At 43.0% G+C, this 13,170-nt stretch overlaps 1 protein-coding gene across 3 annotated transcripts in view; it reads left to right on the forward strand.

The window, feature by feature from the left end:
* The first annotated feature begins 2,105 nt into the window (after nt 1–2,105).
* LOC136429829 (fidgetin-like protein 1) overlaps nt 2,106–13,170 on the forward strand; it is a 119,195-nt gene continuing 108,130 nt past the window's right edge. For 2 of the 3 annotated variants that reach the window (XM_066419822.1, XM_066419827.1), the window contains exon 1: nt 2,106–2,230. The gene's annotated coding sequence lies outside the window, so the exon portion shown is untranslated. Of the gene's footprint in view, nt 2,231–11,701; nt 12,012–13,170 lie in introns of those variants that run through there. The other variant, XM_066419825.1, reaches the window with a different exon arrangement.

Consider the following 13,170-nt stretch of genomic DNA (forward strand, 5'->3'; position numbering starts at 1 on the left):
TAATCATCTTTACTTGCACGCACATTCTTGCCCACATGGGCAAAAGGTAAAATATCATTACTTGTACTGTAGTCCTTAGTGAACAATAGGAGAAACAGAACCTATGCCACGGCTTGATCTATTGTTTACAAAACAGTTAAACATATAAAGCAATACTACCACTAAATGTAGCATTTACATATCTCTTCCCTCTTCTAAAAATGAGTGTATAAGAATTCAGAGAGTAATGAAGCCCACAAAGGCCTCTTATACTTTTTATTTTCTTGGAAAATAAAGAAAGTAAATGTAAAAGGTAGAGTATCTGCTATAGGTGAAGAGCTTTAACAGGATTTTACTCGTGTATTTTCCCAATGTTCATTTCAAAAGGTTTGAACAAAGAGGTTAAAAAAGTGAAAGCTTCTTGTTTGCTGACAATATTGCTAAGATGGTCAAAAAGCCAAGGTCCTGTTTAAATGACGAATGGTTTGAAGAAAGAGGTTTAAAAAGTGAAAGTTTCTCTGTCTTAGAGGTGAAAGCTGAGAATATTGCTAAGATGCTTTAAAATATGAATTGTTTGAACAAAGAGGTCTAAAATAAAGTGAAAGTTTTACCTGTGCTAAGATGGTTTTCCCCTTAATTGAGGTTTACAAAAGTGAAAGTTTCTGATGTGCTATCAATATGGTTTAAAAAGCGGAATGTTTCTCCTGTGCTGAGATGGCTTTCCCCCTTTCTGGAGGTTTAAAAAGGGAAAGTTTCTCATTGCTAAGATGGTTTGCCCCTTTATTGAGGTTTTTAAAAGTGAAAGTTTCTCTGGTGCTAAGAGGGTTTGCCCCTTTTTTTTAGAAAGTGAAAGTTTCTCCTGTGCTTAGATGATTTGTTCACTTTTTTCTAGGCTTGAAAAGTAAAAATTTCTCCTGTTCTAAGATTGGTTGTCCCTCTTTTATTGAGGTTTAAAAGTTTCTCCTATGCTGAGAATATTGCTAAGATCGTTTAAAAGATTAATTGTTTGAACAAAGAGGTTTAAAAGGCAAAAGTTTCTCTTGTGCTAGATGGTTTCCCCCTTTCTTGAGGTTTAAAAAGTGAAAGTTTCGCTGTGCTTAGACGTTTCAACAGTGAAAATTTCTCCTGTGCTAAGATGGTTTGCCCTCCTCTATTGAGGATTAAAAAGTGAAAGTTTTACCTGTGCTATCAAAGATGGTTTAAAAAGTAAAAGTTTCTTCTGTCCTAAGATGGTTGGCTCCCCTTTATTCAGGGTTAAAAAGTGAATGTTTCTCCTGTGCTAAAATGGTTTGCTCTCCTCTATTGAGGTTCAAAAAATGAAAGTTTCTCCTGCGCTATGAAACACGGTTTAAAAAGTGAAAGTTTCTCCTGTCCTAAGATGGTTTGCCCCCTTTATCATTTAGAAATTGAAAGTTTCTCCTGTACTAAGATGGTTTCCCCCCCCCCCCTCTATCCAGGATTAAAAAGTGAAAGTTTCTTCTGCGCTATCAAAGATGGTTTAAAAAGTGAAAGTTTCTCCTGTCCTATCTTAAGATGGTTGACTCCCCTTTATTCAGGGGACAAAGTGAATGTTTCTCCTTTCCTAAGATGGTTTGCCCCCTCCCCCAATTGAGGATTAACAAGTGAAAGTTTCTCCTGCGCTATTAAACACGGTTTAAAAAGTGAAAGTTTCTCCCTGGTAAGATTGCTTGCCCCCTTTATCATTTAAGAATTCTGATGTACTATGATGGTTTGCCCCCCTCTATTGAGGATTAAAAAGTGAAAGTTTCTCCTCTGCTAAGATGGTTTATAAGGTTTGAAAAGTGAAAGTTTCTCCGTGCTAAGATGGTTTGTCCGAGGTTTGCCCCCTTTATCATTTAAAAATTGAAAGTTTCTCCTGTGCTAAGATGTCTAAAATGGCTTTCCCCTCTATTGAAGATTAAAAAGTGAAAGTTTCTCCTGTGCTAAGACGGTTTAAAAAGTGAAAGTTTCTCCCGTGCTAAGATGTCTAAGATGGCTTTCCAATCTATTGAAGATTAAAAAGTGAAAGTTTCTCCTGTGCTAAGACGGTTTAAAAAGTGAAAGTTTCTCCCGTGCTAAGATGGTTCGCCCCCTGCATCGCCGCCTTCAGCCGGGGTGACCAAAGGTCCAGTGCATTGTGGGACGTCCTTGATCCAACATGGCGGATTGTTTTGAAAGTGGTGGCGGTAGCTGATCAGTCCGTGCCTCGGGCGGTCCACTCCAGCGATCCAACTTCTGCTCTCTCTAGCAAGTAAGTCAACTACACAACCATCAAATCATCTGTACTAGTCGTGTGCGTGTCGGGGGACGTATTCTGAGGTAATTTGAAGGGAGTGCCGGTCAGCAGACGATGTGATTTTTCCTCATGCACATCTTTTTTTTTTTGGAAGGGCCAGGCTGGGCAGAGGTATCTCTTCGCGCCGCCCCGGCCAAAATCTAGCTTCCCGCGCAAATTTCTCATCTCGCCGTCAAAATCTGCAACTTTCTGGGAAGTTTTGGGGCTGGGTGTTGTAGGTTTTTGTGTAGGTTTGGGGGTAGGTTTGTGTGGGATTTCGTTGGTGGTGTGACGGCAGGGGGTTGGGCCGGCCGCGCCGTGGTCCCACCGGCCGGCCAGGGTTCGCCCCACCGCCGCTCGCCATATGCACGGCCAGGCGGTGCCTCGGCTCCTACCGCCCGGCCAAGCTGCTGCACTGCTAGAACAGTTTCCCCTTCTAGTCTTAACATTACCATCTTAGCTGTGATGTCTTAAGGGTTTGTTTTCCTCAGAAATCAGGACAAGGACCTTCTTAAGGTATCAGGTCACTCTCTAGATTACTTCACACGTTCATCTGACGTTACAGCAGTTATGGTAAGAAAACATGGACCATTCAATTCATCTTCGTCAGAGAAGCTAGCTATACTTCGTTCTCTTAGAGATGTGAAGCTTGGTTAAGGAATTTTGCAAGTTTTAGTGAGATTTTAAGCATGTCCGTTTTTTGAAATTTATTCTTTAGTTCAAAATCATGACCCCTCCCCCCTTTTGGGACCCCCCTGATTTTCCCCCCACCTTTGCAAGCCTCAGACTGTGTATACCTGACACTCTCAACACACACTAGCGTGCTTGTACAAGGGTAGGCTTCCAGCTGGTCTGGAGGAATTAATAACGAAAACTTGTGCCAAAAGAGCCTACCAGGGACCCCTGCCGCCTGTGGTATATGGATACAGTGTGTCACCTAAAGATGGATAAAAGCTTATACAATGTATTAAATCTAAATGCAAACAAACACAGAAAAAAGGAAAGAAAATTGTAAGCTTGCTTCCTATGAAAGTGAAGGTTTATTTCTTGGATGTTGGAGTGTGGGACGAAATGTGACTATCAAAGAAAATTATAACAGAATTCACTAGCAGAATTCTTTCATCTACAATTTTAGAGATTGGTTTACTAAGTTGAAGGAATAGTTGAAGAAGATGTGATGATATACAAGTAGGTACCACTAGATGGTTGTAGATGGTATAAAGTGTTTTAGTTTTTATTTTGGATGTCACTGCATGAAAGAAAGTGTGACCATCTAAGAAATAACAGATTTCACTCTCAGAATTCCTTCATCTAGAATTTTTGAGAGGCTGGTCAGTTGAAGGAATGATTGAACTGAAGAAGATGTGATGAAATACAAGTGGGTACCACTAGATGGTTGTTGATGGTGTGAAGTGTTTTAGGATGTGTAATACACAGTCGTTGGCAAGCTGAGAATCTCTTTTCTCTAACACATGGAGTACAACCGTGCTAATTTTCATTTGAATGGCTATTGTCGTTTGAATGAAAATGGCGTAAACAAGGCACAGGGTTCATCGGAAGTTTCCAAAAAACCGTGCGATTTTTTGCCAGCCTGCAACAAAAGGATTCGGCGTAGCGTAGTGCTAGTTACTTGGCGAGTATCTGTATACCCAATTTGTCCCTGTTCTGGCCAAGGCGATGGTATGTGAGAGTAAATTGGGACCAGTGACATTGTAAAAGAAGATTTCCCCCCACATCTGGCACGCGTATTTACTGGACTTGGGGATGCCATGAAAAATTCCTGGCCACAGTCAGCGCCTAGCCTCCGCTGCAGACACTAATGGCATCTCTCCGATTACCCCGTCCCTAATCTCCATACATGTGGTAGATATCAGGAAATAGGATTCTCTTCCCAATGCATCTCCTTGATTTATGCACCCTGGCCCAAGCCCTGTGTATGTGTTTTTGTCCAGGAGTAGAGAGTCCTTTCATTCAGCTATTCAAGGCCCAGTAGGCAGTATTTACTGATTTATTTGTATGGAGATTATAGATAGCAGAAGTACAGGGCTGCGTAGTTAGCGCAGTGTCCCAGTATATAATTCCCCCACACCTGCCCGTAATACCTCGATATTGCTTGCATGCAAAAAGGAATGAATTACAAGGTATTTTTGCCAGCTTAATGTGTGCAGGGGGGATTATTTTTGCCTCGGTAATGCCCTGTATTATTAAGTATGGTAAATTTCCGGCCGTGTATTTCGGACTTGATTATTAGGCTTGTAGGTTGGCCACGTATGAGTGACATTTGCTTTTGTCGGCAAAGTTATAGAATCTCAGGCCGCGGAACGGCCGAGTTTCTGAACACTGTAACTGTTGTCGTAAATCTCAAAGTTGTCTGGTTTTATGGCTGCATTTTCTTTATGGGCAGTGCATTTTATTCCTCAGTGATTTCTATTTTTACTGCCTTTCGGCGTCCCAGGCTCTTCGGCCCCTACGTAGTGGTCAGAGAGAGGCTGCAAAATGCATCGTTCAATCTGTCCGAAATAAACATCTCCCACCCCATAGAGCTGATTTGCATTCATTTTTATTCCAAGGTATGATTCGCAATTCTGAGGATGCAGTGGCCATATTTATAGTTGGATGTCGGATTGCGTTAGGCCGGACGATACATAAATCCGTCAAGACGACCCGGCCGACTAAGCTAAGGGTACCCACAAGAGAGGCCGACTTATTGGCAGAATGCTTATCAATAAATTAAGATACATATTTCACGGTACATGTATGTGTATGTATGATCCCCGCTCTGACTAGCTGGACATGCATCCCTATTTGCGAGCAGTGGTCATCTATCGTGCACAGTCCAGGCCTTAATCCCCCGTGTCCCACGGCACTCCATCATGCTTTCATATTCCGAAACATGCCCCGGCGCAAAAATATGATCTATATATTTTACGGCATACATTTTTATGAGGACTGGCCCTTGAATTAGGGTGGTTGTGTTTGGGACTTGCTTTCAATTCGGACCAATTTATGCAATCAGGGGCCGTTCCCTGCACTTGTGCTGTCTCCGACTCAAATGATTTTACATGTAGATAGCGCTGTTGTTGCCCGAATCTCTCCAAGCAGGCACTTTTATTAGATTCCATCTGCTGTTGTCTTTATCTTCTGCTATAATACATAAAGGAGGCAAAAGCAGTAGAGTTTGACATATGTACATGATAGAGGTATCTCTCTCTGAAACTCAAGATACAACAGGAGTGGCCGGAACATGTTTGTCCTCGTTTGTGGTTTATTTTTAATTATTTACACATCGAACAGATGGCACAAAACACAAGGAGCCCGTGTTAGCTCCATTTACTTAATAATCGTCTCTAGAAATTTATAAAATTACGGAAGAAAAGCCTTTCTCGGGTATGAATAAATGATGAGGCCGTAAAGCTGGATGTGTTATAATTAAAGTGCAAAGTTATTAATATGGTACTGTAAGGGAATTTCTGACGTCCCTAGGGGGTGAATTAAGATGGGGAGACAGGGTCGGCGTTTTCAAGCCGACAAATTCGTGGCGCAAAATTTTCTTGCATTGACGGACATAACCCTAGATGGCCAAACGAAATCCAGTGGAAAATTAATCAGATAGGACCTGATTACGATGCTCTACCAGAATACAAAACGGCGGCACCACTTCCAGGTGCTAAAGCTTAAGTAGTCTAACTACTTTATGATTGTGTGTGTTTAGTTTTAGAACTGCCTCCGGGCCACTACTCAATATCGGTTTACTGATGTGAAATGAGTTTTGAATAGACTCTACGTTTTATTGTAACCAGAACGTTGTAGCAAGAAACTGATTACGAGACGGACTCAAGTCGGTGCCATTTTCTGTGATGGGTCACAGCTTTGAAAGATGTTATTCTCATTCTCACATCTCTGCTTGGTTTATGGTTTTGATTTATTCGTACTCTTGCGGTCTCTTGTACGTATCCTTGTTGCAATCAGAAGTCATTGTACCCTTCTAATTCGTATCCTCACATTTTACTGGCTACACCGTGTCTGATGAAGTTGGACAGTAGCAAAATTGTGTGTTAATGAACTTCACAGACCAGGAGTCAATCCCACCTCCCTAGGCACAGCCCAAGCCTTCTGTTGTTAATTCAAACCAGTCATATTTTCCCGGTGTAATCACCTCTAATTTATATTTTGTGTCCAGTCCCATAAGACTTCTAGGTTTCAAACAGGCCGCTTGCGAGCGGCCTTGCTCGGGTTTCTGCATGCGAAGTTAACTCCAAGTTCGTATGGCGGCCGGCCTCTCCGGTTGCCAAATCAGAATACCAGTCCGCTGATACATCATGGCACACACAAGTTTCACCCCCCCAAGGTATACAGCTTCGACCAGCATCTAATCTCTAGTTAAGAATTATAGAGCATGCATATCACTCTTTTGTAGCCCGGCACAGCCTTGTAGGGAACAGAGCCGCGCAATCAATTGTGCCTGGAGGGCCCCCTTCCCTTCACTCCTCTTGGACATCTGATATTTCCTGGGCTTGTTTTTCACTGTCATCTTTTGTCTTTGTCCGCTCTCCACCAGAAAGGCACCACCGTGTAACTCCCAGAGTGTGGTCATCTATTTTGCCATACGGTAACTGCGAGTCGGCTTTTTATACACAAGTGGAGTCCTATCCGATTTGATAGAGGCATCAAAATTATAAATATTTCATTGTGATGGAGTGCTGCGTAGCCTTATCGTTTTATCTTGCATGTGTATTTATGTAATTTCGGCCCTCTGGTTGTCTTCCCTTTGCCGCGTTATCAGGCATCTTGGCATGCTGGAGGCACAATATGCAGATTTGAGTCATTTATTTCTCAGTGCTTGACTTTCTTATAGAGTCAATCCGGTATAAACCGTTAGTGAAGATGAGGGAAGAGATAGCTCGGGGAGATTTTCTTGGGATGTCGTTTGGAGATCCCAGCCTGATCCGACATAGCAATGATAAATGGAGGCCATTATATCACAGGTATGAAAACATAAACAACAATCAAGCCGAATTAATAGGTAGGTATGACACAGATACAATCACAAGGTAGTAGCAGCGACCTGGAAAGGTATAGATTTGTTGCTCCCGTTGTTTAGATAAGCTTGATGAAATGCAGAACATTGTGGATCGTTCAGGTTTATTTTTTGATACGAGATATGACTGTTGGAATTTCCTTCAAGCTAGATTTTGATAGATGAAAGAATTTTTTTCCAAATTGAGTTATTTTTGTTTGAGGGTTTGTTGAAAGATTGTTATTATTCCTATTTCTAGCATCTTAGGCTTCATGTAGCTTGCCAATATTAGGAAATAGACCATGTCTGCTATCAGAAAGTAGCCTACTAGAATGCTGTAAATGAATTATAAAAATGTAAATTTCACACAAAATAGAAATAATTTTCTTCTTTTACAACACTGACTCTTATAATCCAAATACACATGTATGGAAAAGTTGCTTGTTTTTTCATGTGATTTTCAAAAATCTTTTTTTCCTCTTCAAAATCTGGGATGACTTCTATTGTTGGGTAAAGGGATTAAGTTTCTAATGAAGGTTAGAGCCAAACTTCCAAAGTGAATTTGGTAAAATTGCAATTGTCACACTGAACTAATTTCTTTGCTATGTACGCTGAGAACTCTTTAGGCCATTCCAGCTTCCATTCCGTTCTAGTGGATTAGATTTCACCTTTCTTGTTTTGTTTGAAAAGTGAGAGTTCTGTCCCTCTAAGTGGGTAAATCTAGAAGGACTTTCTCCTTTTGATAGACAACACAGAAGAATGTGAAGACTGGGGAGAATCTGAGAGACCACTGTGATAATTACGTTAACTTTGATCCTGTGTGTTTACCACAAAATAAAACAGAGGGGAAAACAAACAGGCTTCTCGTTGGGAGGACCGTGAAATCGGGCCTTTCAGAGGAGCCAGGGGGAACTTCACCCTTTAGAGACTTGTACCTGTGAGAGAGTGCCGGTCCCCGCCCCACCCCTAGCATGGTTCCCACGGGACCTGTTGGCAGCTACCTATGTAATCAAGATGTTACCCTGGGTCAAATGGGGAATTTCCTGGTTTTTATAGCCTAATAAGCTGGCGTTAGAACGGGTCAAACCACAACACGGCCTCTCTCTCTCTCTACAGCACTGGCCAAAACTGTGGGCCGTTTCAAGTCCACCTACACATATGTTTTCCATTCTTCCCTCCAGATAATATGGGGCTGTCAGACGGTTCCAGTCGGCCAACTTCGACTCCAACAATACAGCTTTGTCAATGTCCGAAGCCTTCCCTGTGCTGTGCCCAGCTTGGGCTTGAACTGATGGTCCGTGTAGCCTCCCTCATATCGGTGTAAGTGGCGCTTCTGTCAGGAAGGCATCCGACCGACAGTCCCAGTTTTTATCTATGGGCAAACGCACTCTGGTAGAGCTTATTAATAAGCAATTAAGTGTGATTATTACGTTTAATGTTGTGTATTGAGGAGCGCGAGAGATTGGATATCGCTGGGAGAAAGTCCCCAAGGTAACACTACTGCGAATGGGAATATCAGAACCCGCTGTTAGTTATGTTTCTATCGAACCTTTGCTTTGTTTATTACCTGGTTACTATCGAGTGACAGGGAATTTGTTGAGGAATACCGAGGGTGTATCGCATCTTTCGCGGGGAAAACGGGAAGTCGCGGATATAGGGGAAAACGTCGTACTCTGTTCTGTGTGTTGTGTTGCTTGTAATTGGTCCTTAGCTTGGCAGCTCTCTAAATTGGGCTTGCTTTTCCCTCATCAATCTCGAGACCCCATTGTCATTTCAGATTCTCGCACAAGACACCGAAAGCAGTGCCTTAGCCGTCCTTAAAGATGGTAATTTCTCTTCAGGGCTTACCCTGAAGATGGGTCAAGTTGTCGAGGGCTAAAGATTTTTTTAGAGGAAGCCGCAAGGATAACCAGAAAGATGAACTTGAAGGGAATTGTCAGGATGGAAAACTAACTTGTGGAGGGAAAATTAATCATATTTTTCCTGCTTGCAGTTGGACATAGCAGTTTCTTTCACACACACACAGCATTGGTGACGTGAACAACAAGGAAGTATAAAAGCAAAGGCAGAGACTTTTTAGATCCGCCCCATTCAGTTCCGAAGGTCCTGTCAAGCGTTTTGTTACAGACCCTTTGTCCAGTCTGTAAAAGCATAATGTCCACTTCGTGTTCTCTTCAGTGTCCTCTCAGCGACCAGCGGTGTGAGAGTGGCGAAAGCGTCCTTTCCCATTCTACTGACCGAAAAACAACACCTTTCATGTATTCTCCCAGCCAAGGTTGTGCAGTATTTGTAAAGCTATAGCACATTTACAAGAAGCAAGGCTGTGATTGGTCCACTCTGCTAATCTAATCATCCAGTAAAGCAGTGAATGGCAGTCTACTGGTTAATCAGTATAACTGTTATTATGCGTAGTGGAATTTACATGTTAGTGTAGTGTATTAGCGCTGTAAGAGGCTTGCAGCTGGTAGTCATTGAGGTGATTGTCTCTCTTGCATAGAGTTCTCTCCTTTCTGGGCTCTGTAGCTGGTGGTTTTACTCTGTAATTTTCTGTCTCGCCCATCAATCTATCCAGCAGCAGAATCCAGAAGCCTGTCATCCCCAGAACCAGGCTCAAATCTGGTTTCGAACTTGGACTCTAGAGGAAATTTCGGCAAGTTAGGGCCCCCTGGTTGAGATAGATGAGTGAGCTTGGTGTGCGGTAAGACCACAGACTCAAGAGGGAGTTGAATCGAAGTTTCTCCCTGCTATTTGTCAAAGTAATGCTTGGAAAGTTGGGTTTTCACAGATCAAGCTGTGTTTGATACAGCAACTTGTAAGGGAAAGGGGGGGTTGTGCAGCACTGATAGAAAGGGAGAGATAAGGCATTAGAGTGGAGGAAATCACTCGCCAACTAGATGGAAGGGGGGAAAAATGTCATGGGTATTTGAGCACAAACTCCCAGCGTACGTCTGCACATATGGGTAAACTAAATAATGGGGTCGTCTGATGGGTGGACGCTGCCAGTGTACGTGACACGCTTGGATTCCTGGGAAGCGGAAAGCACCCCCACCGTCCATTCTCTACACACAGGCTCTCTCTCTCTCTCTCTACACCCGGCCAGCAGAAATTGCATAATGATTTGTGCCTCTCCCGGTCGTTTGACAAATCCGGCCGTTTCGGGGGAAAGATGTGGCGTCAACAGAAGCTTCCATCTCGCCACCAACAATTTGGGTGGACGGAGGGAGGAAATGGGGCGGGGAGGGAGGAAATCACTCGGTCTACGTCCAGGCTGGCTTCCCCTGCCACATCTTTCCCTTACCTGGCCGGGGATTATTAGCCTCTACCAGGCTCCATAGGTCGCTAGAAAAATAGAAATTGGCCAAATAGACAGATATAACATGCCAGAGAAGTTAGCTGGCTGAAAATACAGTTTTTAACCTAGTTATGGCTAGTTTCTACCATTTTTCCATCAACCTATGGAGCCTGGTAGAGGTTAGACCAGAATGCTTACAAGGAAGGAAATGAAAGAAATAGCTTGTGTAGGGAGAAATTTAGAAGATAGTTAGATACCGGAAGTGTTTTACTTAACAAAGGCCGGTGGCAAAAAGCCTCTTGATTGACAGTATAAGATTGTCTGGTTGTAGGCTCCGTTGAGGACTGAGGATGGTATATTGGAGGTGTTAAGTTTGTGGAGCTATGCGTCGCCTTTTCTTCGCCCTCCCCTCGGAGTTTGCGATGGTTGGTAGCCGCGGCGACTGCGGCGCTGATCATCGTCTCTCCGGTGTCCTCATCATCCCTACTGTCACTCATCGTTACGGCCTGCACTGATGACAAGCTCAGATACAATGAGGCAGTTTGCATGCACAGAGCCCCCGCCACTGTCTCCCTGGTAGCATTCAACCATGTTGGATTTGTGTAAAACCCCTCGGCGGACGCGCCTCTGTAGGCCGAGCGCCCGGCTCATTATTCTGGCTGCCGGCGATCCGGGGATTTGAGCGAATCTGCGTTTTGCTTGTTAGTTATCCCCCCGCTTGTCGGGAGTGTTTCTATTCCCAGGAAAGACACAAACAGTGATGAATGCAGGTTTGGCCTCCCAATTATCAGTGCCTCTGCCTCCAGGCCAGTAGGTTCCTTGCATTTTCCTCCTTAACAGGGGGAGGTGCGATTTTTACTACATGCAATTAAGGAAATGGCCGATAACGACCCGGGAAGGCCTTCCTTCCTACAATCAAGGGAAGCATTAAAAGGCACAGTCCATCTGTGGCAGTAAAAGCTTTGGCGTGAGTTTTGCTGGCCCCGCTGCTCTTTATTGCGCTCTCTCTCTCAAGGTTACCCTGTCCCTCCTACCTTGGAAATGACATTGTACCAATTATCCCGTAATCTCGGTAGAAAGGAGGGATTGTTCTATGTGGTGAAGTTTTCCAGGCAGGGGTTCCAGTCCACCACGAGGTCTGGGGAGAGTGTCTGCCTCTCTCCCTCATTTGAATATGAACAGGGGTATTTTCCCCTCATAAATTGCAGTAATTATTCCGGATGAATGGAACCCCTGCCTGAGTGTGTGTAGCTGGAAAGCGATGTGGACACCGCCGCAGAGAAATCACGGCACAGGAGGAAGCCATTTGCCGGCAATCTCTGGCCAGGCTTAGCGAGAGAGTTCCTTCGGTCTGCTGTTAAAGCGGACATCTGCCATGTGTGCTGGAATGTGATTTTTCCCCCCACCCAGAAGCGTCGTGCATAGTTCTCAGAAGGTGACTTTCTCAGGTAGGCGACTTTGAAGGTTCAAGACACTCTTTTTCCCTCCCGGCAATTGATTGATAACGTTTATCTCAAACATTGTCTCAACAGCTTTCTCCACGTTTCCCTTCAAGAAAGTTGCTCAAGGAATTTTCCCCATATCACAAGCAGTCCACGGAGTAATGATTAAAAGTAGTATATTTATCTTACAGACCACCCAAACCTCTCTCATGTCTGGCCCTATATGTACGTGCCTTAGGCTATTGTTGGGAACTGAAAGGACTTGTAATGCCCGGCATTGACCAACCAAAATAGCAACGGATACCGCTCTTTTGTGACGGGGTTCACCGAAATCATTTTGCCCGCCGAGTCTCACGTGAAATTCCGTGGCAGTGTAACACGTAGCGTAGATGTAGAGAATTGAAACTTGAAGACAAAATGGCATATCAGAGATGATACCTAATATTATTATTATTCTACAGAATCCTTCAAACTACTAAATGTGTGTACTATACAATTCATGTATATATATATATATGAAAATCTGAGTCATATGTACAAGTTGAATCCAATACGATGATAGAAATAAGATGTATGTGTTGAACTTCTCAAAGTGTATTGTTGGAAGCTATGATAAAGTGTAAACAAACGGCCTATATTCTGCACTTACGTAACGCCAAACAAGTCAGACAACAATTGCATTTGTTAGTTCTAAATAAATGCCTCTAGATTGTCCTGAAGTGTGATGTCATAACAATCGGGTATACATTGTTGCAGGGCTCGAAATTCATTTTTGGAAATAGGTGCACTGGTGCACCCAACCCAAAAAAATTAGGTGCACAGAAATAATTTTGGGTGCACCACAAAATAAAGTTGAATGTTAGCAAAACATAATTACAAAGTTTAACGCTCTTAAGTCAGTTAAGAACTTCAATATGTAATTCTATAGCTACATGACTTGTAACTTCGAAATTTCAAACAAGTAATACATCAAAGAAAGTACAACACTGTTACAAAAGGTTATTTTGCTTTTTCTGATACAAATTACAAAGTTTAACGCTCTTAAGTCAGTTAAGAACTTCAATATGCAATTCTATAGCTACATGTAACTTCGAAATTTCAAACAAGTAAAACATCAAAGAAAGTACAACACTGTTACAAAAGGTTATTTTGCTTTATCTGATAC

This window comes from Branchiostoma lanceolatum, chromosome 3 (genome assembly GCF_035083965.1).
Source record: "Branchiostoma lanceolatum isolate klBraLanc5 chromosome 3, klBraLanc5.hap2, whole genome shotgun sequence".
Taxonomy (NCBI): domain Eukaryota; kingdom Metazoa; phylum Chordata; class Leptocardii; order Amphioxiformes; family Branchiostomatidae; genus Branchiostoma; species Branchiostoma lanceolatum.